Here is a 9,409-nt window from a genome sequence, read left to right as displayed (position 1 = left end):
GCCCAGGTGAGTCTCGAACCCGCGGGCTCAGGCAATCCACTCACCTCAGCCTCCCAAAGGCACGGGATTACAGGTTGAGCCACCTAGCCCGGCTTGTTGTTGTTTTTTGAGTTGGAATCTCACTCTGTCTCACAGACTGGAGTGCAGTGGCAGACTCACAGCCACCCCAGCGATGGCCTGCTGGGCTCTGGTGATCCTTCCTCCTCAGCCTTCCAAGTAGCAGGAACTATAGGCACGTGCTACCAGGCCCGGCTAATTGTTGTTTTATTGTAGAGATGCGGTCTCACCAAGTTGCCTGGGCTGGTCTTGAACTCACAGACTGAGGCAATCCACACTCGTCTCGGCCTCCCAAATTGCTGAGATTACAGGCTGAGCCACTGAACCTTGCCAATTTTGAGATCTTAAAATGTCTCTAGGTCGAGAGTGATTGGAAGCTGTTCCTTAGATAAGTGAGGGTTGGGGCCCTACTTGTGGAACAAAATCTGGAAAATGGAATAAAAGGAATGGAGTGAGGTATTCACTCCCAACTGTGTTCTCTTTGGTATGGCTGAATCATTCCTATGGCCATATTTATGAGAATGTGAATATATTTAGAGGTAGTAATTGTTAAGCAATGGTGGGAGCTGCCACCTCCAGGCACTGTACTTTGTGCTGGAGCAAGCAGTCCTTGCTATTTCTGCTTTGTAGATGCTAGGTCAGGACATCGACTCAGGTGGAAAGTATTAGCACAGGAAGCACTGCGATTTTGTTCAAAAATCTGAAATATAGTTAATGCATGAATATGTGAATAGGTTTTAACTCTTATTGTCCTTCTCTATTTTTTAATCCACTTTGATAAATGGATTTATATATTGATATTATCGTATGAGTATAATATCTTAGAAATAGGGACACATCTTTAAACAAAAGGAAGTGAGGCCCAATAATTACTCTCAATATTTGTTTTGTTCATATTTACTGTATATAAATGTATGCATTTATTTTATGATTCATAAGTAATAAGGCAAATTTTGTCTTTATTAACTAAACTTTGATTCAGATTCTGCTGACTTACATGATTTGAACTTTTTGTTTTTCTCCTATTAAATAAGGATGTTAGACGACATAATCTGTAAGCCTTCTTTCAACATCAGATCAAATGTTTAAGTTTCATCAAGTAGAATAGAAAACTTAGACTACCACCTAAAAGAGATTCTTCTTAGATTATGCTGTGAGTGTAGATAACATGCCAGAGAAACAGGTTAGAAGAACGTGAATGTCATAATTTTGCACTTACCGTCCTTTTGACAAACATTTAGAAGAGACATAGAAATATGAAACTAGGAGAAACTAGGAGACTGCAGTTTTGCATTTTTGACCAGAAAAGTTTTCAAAGAGAAAATTATCAGTAATGTCAAGATAGTACAATAAAGAAGAAGGAACCCTGGACCTGAAGTTAGAAAGCTATGAATGCTGATGCTTGTTGGAGTTTTGATAATCAGTAAAAAACATTTAATATAGTTACAGTTATTTAAAGAGTGGAGGCAATTTTTAAAATCATTTGTGGATAGCATCGGAAAAGCCAAGAGAACCAACCGAAATATTACTATGAGTAATTAGACTTCATGTGATGGCTAGTTATAAAAGTACAAAAAATAATGGTTTGCCTAAAGTGTTTTTTTCCTTTGATGGTCTTTAAACTGAAAGTGTATCCATATGGGTTAGTGAATGGAAAACCTCATGTGTAAATACTCTTTTTCCCCCCTTTGTGAGGAGTCTACTGATTTAATCTTGTCCTCTCTAAGTTTTAGTCTATTTTGAATAAGACACGTCTCTGTTAACTTTTTAAAACTATTTTGAAATAAAGTTGTGGCACTGAATATGCTTAAAGTGACTTATAGGAAACCATTTTAAAAATTCCTTGTGGCTTGTGATACTTGCTCTATTACTCTGTAATGTCAGAGAAGGTGTAATCTGATCTTTGAGCCATATTTGGTAAATAATAATTTTGTGTGGAACTCACTGTTCTATCAGTAAAAGGAAAATTATTGCCCATATGTAAGACTTTTCTTTGCCCTTAAAGCATTTCCTGATTTAAAGATAAAGTTATATCATGCTTTTATTTTTTTAAAAAGTACTGTATTCCAGATCTATATATAACTTTTTAACAAGAGGCATGTTGACAGAAGTATTTTCTACTTTACTTAGAGAAGTACATGTCTTCTTGTTTGCTACTAATTCTTTTTATATCCTAAACGTAAATTGTTAACATTTTTATTTATCATCAGCTCTTAAAATTGAGTGTTCTCACATATTCTGTATTTACTTTGTAGCTATTCTATAGTCAGTATTGATAAATTAGTTACATCTCTTAGAATGTGATATAGCTAAATTATTTAAACAAAGCTTGTTATATAACTGTTGCTTTAGTCTTTATGAAAGTGGAAACTTAAGTATAACTGCATGTTTAGGGCAAGAAAATGTATTTCATTCTTCAGTAAAGCAGGAAAATGTGTTGTATACCTATACATGCCAGACTCTTAGGTACTTTATATACACTTTAGCTGAATCTCGTGAGAATTCAGTGAGGTGGGTGGTGGTGGTATCCCATTTAATAGAAGGGACACTTGTGCAGAGAGTTTAAATTCAAGGCCATACTGAAATCAGATTCGAACCTAGGTTTCTTTCTCCCCAAATTCTTTCCCTATAGCATGCCATCACAAAAGATGGAAAATGTACACTTTTCACAAAAAACTATTTTACTTTTTTTTGTTTTGTTATATTGTTAGTTACTAGAAATGCAAGGAGTTTTTTGAATCTCTTTATTTACTACTTTTTTGTCCTGTTAAAATTTTTGCAGTATCTGCCATCATTTGACTACAACTGAAAATTCAATTACTTTGTTTGCTATGGAATTATTTTCTTAGAGAAACTCTTAAGGATGCCAGCCTACCAAGCATAAGGACATCATTTCCAGGTCCTAGTAATCTAATTAGTACAGCATTCTACCATTTTTAATATGTTCCCATTTCTGTAACTTTTGTAGTTGCAAGTTTGTTTTTGGTTTTTGTTTTATATGGGCCTAACATTTTTTTGAAAAAAATCATTGAATCTATTTTGGTAATGGAAAAAAGATTTTCCAGTGTGGTTAAGAACCACATCTTATGAGCTGTTCTTTGCCTCCCTCTTTAAGAATTACCAAATACTTTTAAAAACTGAACCTTGAAATTCGATTCATTGCTTGGATTTATCTAAAGCATTTCTTAAGAAACCCCTGAGAATTGATCGTAGGAAATTTGGGAAGCAGTTAGAAGATGGTTGGAAATATGATAGCAAAAAGGAAGAGCATAATGACCTGAAGATGAAGAGGTTATAATTCCAATTTTACCAGTAAAATGGATTTTGTTGTTTTTCTCTTTCTTACAACTACTCTGTGGTCTCCTGTTGGACAGTGTATTGCTAAAAGCCATTAGAGATTTCATAAAAGCAACTTTTTCTGTTTCTAGAATTGAGAGTCCAGAGTAGGGTTGGGTAGGTTAAGAGTGACTTTTAACTAAAGTAAATTGCATCCTCTGATAACTTGTAATTTAAGAGACCCTTTTTCCACTTCAGAATATTTTATGTGAGACTTGGGGACTACCTCACTGCTATTAGATCTCATAATGTTATCTGGTCACGTTTCTTGTTCTGCCTACCTCTAGTTTACTCTAGTTTCTCTTCTGCTTTCAAGGCTCCAGACCCAGTTCCTGGACCTGCCCTGGAAAAGAAGTATCCAGTAGAGATGAGCTCACTGCAGTTACTTAATTAAAAATTTGTAAGCTGCAAAAATGGCAATGGGCCAACCAAGAACAGCTACAATTTGAATTTTTCTATTTCCAGGTATGCTAAAGTCCATGGCACCAGTCAAGCTTAGCCTGTATAACTGCCTTACTGTGAAATCCATAATAACCAAAACTTGACTTTAAAAGCGTGTAGTCATCTTGCTTTAAAGTATAGTAACATCCCTAACATTTAGGTAACATGCGGCTAGCATCAAATTTAACAATACCCTTTGCCTGAATATTCCTAATTTAGCTTGTTTGCTAGTAGTAGCAAACTAATGCAAAAACAGTTTAAGAAAAATAAATTTGAAATACTATTGAGTTAAGCCCTGTAAATGTATGAAAAGTACCCCAGTCATCATTGAAAAATTAATATTAACACAAAACTATCTTCCTATAAAAGGTTTACATATAGCACAAGCAGTAATTTGATAAGTGAATTAAATAAGTGAAACTAGTTTTCCTTCATGAGATCCTCAACTTTTCCATCCTACTAATTCCTTTACATAAATAGTTAATATATTCAGTAATTAGAAATCATAAGAATTACAGCGCTTTTAGCGGAATAATTTAATATTAAAAATTTTTTTTTAATTGATTGCTCAAAAGAAGCCAGACAAGAAAGTCATAAATAGCTGAAACTGTCCTAGAATGTAGCAACAAAACTAAAAACTGAAGTTTCCTAATGCCTTAGATTTTAACCAAGAAAAAACTACTCATGAATGGTTAGAGGTCTGAGGTCAGTTAGCTTTTAAGGACCTTTGTTGCTTTTACCAATTTTTATAGATTTAGAAACAATTAACTCGTAAAAGATGAGTTTTTTACTAAACAGGTAGGTAAACATATATATCTTTTGATTTTAAAGTTCAGTTTCTAGGTTAGAGATTACCCAAAATTGAGCAGAGGAATTTTGTATCCCGATTGTGAATTTAAAAGATAATCCTAAAAGTCGAGCATGTGCTTAACTCCTTCCTTATATCCCTTCCTGCAGCGTTAATACATAATGAATTTAAGTCTGGCAGTCTAGTCAGCATCAGGTCACTGATTATGTACCACATTATTTGCTTGCTATTGAAAGACTTATGTCTCACTGAGTGTTGAATTAGAATTAGAAAGGGAGCTACTAGTAGGATCATTAACACTGTTACATTAATTGAAGGAGAATGAAAGAGAATTACATATAAATATCAAGTCTTAATACTAATTTTCAGTGGTGCTATTAATAATGGTGACATTTTTCTATGGTATTGAATGTAAATTGTGTGTAAGACACAACAGGAATGTAGAAACAAATTAACCTTGCTTTTAGTGAGCTTCCAGGCAAGTAGTAGGAAAGCATCATAGTAGAGATGCCCACAGCATGTTTGAGAGTACCAAAGAGAATCAACTTTGTGGAGGCCATGTTTCTACTGAGCCTTGAAGGATAGATAGAATTTTTTAGAGAGAGTTGCAAGAGTATTTCCAAGTTATGGAAATGAAAGTATATAATAATATGTTCCAGAAATTGTGAGCAGTCAAGCGTACTTAGAGAATAGTGGGGGCACAGAGGGATATGATGGGAGATGGAACTATGTTTTTTATTGTCAGATGAAGGAGTTTGGACCTAATTTAGCAGGCCATGGGAACTCATTGAACTTTTTTTTTTTTTTTTTTAAGATTGGAAAATATAGTTCATTTAGAAAGTAAATGAGAGAGAGAGAGAGATTCACCTCCCCAAGGTAGGGGAGGGAGCCAAAGCCAAGAAACATGGCCATAGCTCAAAGAGCCACATGGACACACCAGAGTTTAACAAAGCAATGACTCATCAAAGATTCCTTAGTACTGGTGCTTGTAAGTCGGTGGATTTTTTTCTGCAGTAGAAAGGGTTGGATTGATGAATAGAGATTGGGCAGTAGTGATGTCTAATAAAGGATATTTATTATTCTATTTGTCAGACATTTGTGAAGAGCTTCACTTGCAGTTTCTCATTTAATTCTTACTACAAGAATATTGTGAAAAGTAAGTGAAATAAACATGTTAAGCATTTAGCACAGAATTTGGACCATAGTAAGTGTAGAACCAAAGTGATTATATTATAGACTGAGAAAAAGCAAATGTGTCTTATCTACCTTTGTGTCTGATAGTATAATAACTTTCCATATGGGTGTTGTATTTATTGGGAGACCCTTAAACTTAACAGTAACAAGAATCCTAAAATTAATAATCCCAAAGTTGATGATCTAATCAGTTAAATCATCTCATTGATCGATAAGTACTACTTCCTCAGTTTGAGAACTTGAGTAATAATCTAGTTCACCTTGAGTTAGCCTTTGAATGATAAGAGTCACCTGACTTTTTTGTTTTAACTGTGGGCTATAAGTTAGAAGATTAAGCTTAGACGTGATTAGTCATATATAAACCTAAACATATAAATCAATAAGTAACATTTAAATCAAAATGTAACTATACATTTCATCTTTCAAGTATCCTGATAATTAATCAGTGCTGCAGCTATTAACAGTTTCAACATAGACACAGGCGTTCAGTTATTTGAAAGTATCCGTAGTTGGCTAAGTACAGGTACTTTCAAATAATTCATTCTATTCTATTCTTACTCTCCTCCCACATATCAGAATTCAAGTAATGTTAGGGGAAATATATAGGGAATAATTATATGGTAATACATGAATATTATAAAAATCAAAACATAGCAGAGATGACTAAATCTCCTTGGGCTACCTTCCATCTATGTGTCCCTCTACTCAGCCTACTCTCCAGGATAAGTGAGTACACTCTCAGAATCTTCCCTGTACATTCATATAAAAATATCATCGTCATAGAAAAATATATTCATATAAAAATAAGATATATCTTTGTGTGTGTACGTGTTTACACAAAGGGTGTTATACCAGATTCTGCATCTTGATTTTTTTTCTTTTTTTTTTTTTTGAGTTGGAGTCTCATTCTGTCGCCCAGACTGGAGTGCAGTGGCCACTCCCGGTCACCACAGCCTCAACCTGATGGGCTCCGGCGATCCTTCCACCTCAGCCTTCCAAGTAGCTGGAATTGCAGGCATGCGCTACCACGCCCAGCTGATTTTTTGATTTATTGTAGAGATGAGGTCTCGCTGCCCAGGCGGGTCTCAAACCCGCGGGCTCAGGCAATTCACTCACCTCAGCCTCCCAAAGGCACGGGATTACAGGCTGAGCCACTGAGCCCGGCTGATTTTTTTTTCAATCAGTAATGTCTTATAGGTCTTTCCATCTAATTATTTGGATATATTAAAAAACAGCTGCAGGGTGTTCCTTAATATGACTATGCAATAATATGCTTATTTATTCTTCCTTGATGGTCATTGAGGTTGTTGTTAGAAGTACACACTGGGATGACCGTCCTTGTATACTCCTCTTTAAACACATATGTGGTTTTTTTCCTAAATTAGATGCTTTAATATATATAGATGAAGGGAGGGAAGGAATGAAGGAGGAATATACAGAATGAAAAGGATAGAACTCTGATATTTTATTAGTAGTAACAAATAACCATATACACTTTATCTAATTCATAAATTTAATGTCACACTCCCAATGCTGTAATAAACACACACACACACACACACACACACACACACACAGAGAGAGAGAGAGAGAGAGAGAGAGAGAGAGAGAGAGAGAGCGCGCGCGCAACTGGCCAGCAGTCCATTATGGGAAAAAGTCAGTGGAGGGCCATAACATTAGAAAGAAGATGGGAAGAGTTATGTGGGAGAAACAGGAAAAGACATAGGACCAAGTAAGGGATTGAAACTGCAGTGGGATCAGTTGGTAAAACGTCTCATAACTTTCCCTGACTCTTCGTAATAAAAGTGCCATCTTAGTAGTTAGCCAGATTATTATAATTTTCACACATTGAGTTAATTGATTTGTTGTACATGTTTACGGTTGGTCTAAGAAGAAAACTGATTCTTTCAAGTGCTTTCATTTTCTTTCTCCTCTTCCTTTCCCTTTTACCCATAAATAGGAATTTATTATCATACTTATTATTAGCTCCTGTTTTGTTGATTATATTTATGCACTATGTAGATTATCAAAAACTGTTTAAAGGGGCACTGAAAGATACCTTTGTTTCCATCTTAGCACCCTAGTATATTAGAAAATAATAATGAGGTATGTATTGAAAAATACACAAGGTAGCCAATTATATAATATGTTTTAATGAAGTATAATCATTCTATCTCAGATTTATTGCACTTTTCTTGGTCCTTAGAAAATGGTAGTACCTACCACAAAATCACAATAAATTGCCAAGTGTGGCAGAATTTCACATTTCTTTTAGAAGAATTTGTGACTGGTAAACTTTTTAACTATAAGAAATTGTCAGCATTCGTAACCTGAGGCAATATATTAAATGAAAACACTGGGAAAAAAATTTTTTTTTGTTGTTTTTTTTTTGGAGTTGGAGTCTCACTCTTGCCCAGACTGGAGTGCAGTGGCCGCTCCCGACCACCGCAGCCTCGACCTGCTGGGCTCCGGCGATCCTTCCACCTCAGCCTCCCGAGTAGCCGGAATTACAGGCACGCGCTACCACAGCTGCTGATTTTTTTTATTGTAGAGATGAGGTCTCGCCTGCCCAGCCGGGTGTCGAACCCACGGGCTCAGGCAATCCACTCACCTCAGCCTCCCAAAAGCGTGGGATTACAGGCTGAGCCACCGAGCCCAGCTGGGAAAATTTTTTCTTTAAGAGGTAGTGTAGATTATTATGTTGCTTCAGTTATTAATGTTTATTGTTTTCTTTAGAAAGTAAATTAGTGTAGGCTTATAAAATTGAGAAATCTGGTGTTTGGTAACATAATCCTTTCCTCTCAACAAGCTTTGAGATCACCCTGAATCTGAATATAGTAGCTAACTTAAAATAAATTGCATTTGTATAACTGATTTGGTATGTTTATTATATTATTTTTACAAAGAACTATTGTAAAGTAATTCAATATTATAACTGCTTTGTGATAAAGTTTATGGTAAAAATTGACTATAATTATTTTATCTTAAATAGGGATAGTATTTGATTTTAGATTTTTAATAGCTTAGCTATAATTCTTACCTTTTATTTTAGAAAAATAACTTGGTATTACATATTTATTTTTGCAAGTTTGCTTTGCCTTGATAGAATTGTAACATCATGTGCCAAGAAAATACAATTCCAATAATTTGCTATAAAGATAAATTTTTAAAAATTTAATTTAAGGCCGGGCGCAGTGATTCACGCCTGTAATCCCAGCACTTTGGAAGGCCGAGGCAGGAGGATTACTTGAGCCCAGGAGTTCCAGGCCAGCCTGGGCAACATAGTGAAAACACATCTGTACAATAAAAGCATTTTTAAAATTAGCCAGGTGTGTCATGCATCTGTAGTCCTAGCTGCTTGGGAGGTTGACACAGGAGGAGCGCTCGCGCTCAGGATTTAGAGGCTGTAGTGAACTGTGATCTTGCCACCGGCCTGGACGTCATAGTGAGACCCTGACTCAAAAATAAAATAAAACAAAAATTTTAAAGGGAGATGGGATTAACGGAAGTAAATATCTGTCTGGGGATGGGGAGACACCTCTTATCAACAAGGGTGCCTGAACGAAGCATATT

At 35.6% G+C, this 9,409-nt stretch overlaps 1 protein-coding gene across 2 annotated transcripts in view; it reads left to right on the top strand.

Moving 5' to 3' along the window:
• TAB2 (TGF-beta activated kinase 1/MAP3K7 binding protein 2) overlaps nt 1-9,409 on the top strand; it is a 79,094-nt gene that overhangs the window by 19,677 nt on the left and 50,008 nt on the right. The window contains exons 1-2 of one of the 2 annotated variants that reach the window (XM_008052241.2): nt 341-368; nt 3,710-3,858. The gene's annotated coding sequence lies outside the window, so the exon portion shown is untranslated. Of the gene's footprint in view, nt 1-340; nt 369-3,709; nt 3,859-9,409 lie in introns of those variants that run through there. The other variant, XM_021709638.1, reaches the window with a different exon arrangement.

The sequence above is a fragment of the Carlito syrichta genome, unplaced genomic scaffold (assembly GCF_000164805.1).
Source record: "Carlito syrichta isolate Samal-C Ts95f unplaced genomic scaffold, Tarsius_syrichta-2.0.1 Scaffold268496, whole genome shotgun sequence".
Lineage (NCBI taxonomy): Eukaryota > Metazoa > Chordata > Mammalia > Primates > Tarsiidae > Carlito > Carlito syrichta.
This window is presented reverse-complemented; position numbering and strand designations above follow the sequence as displayed.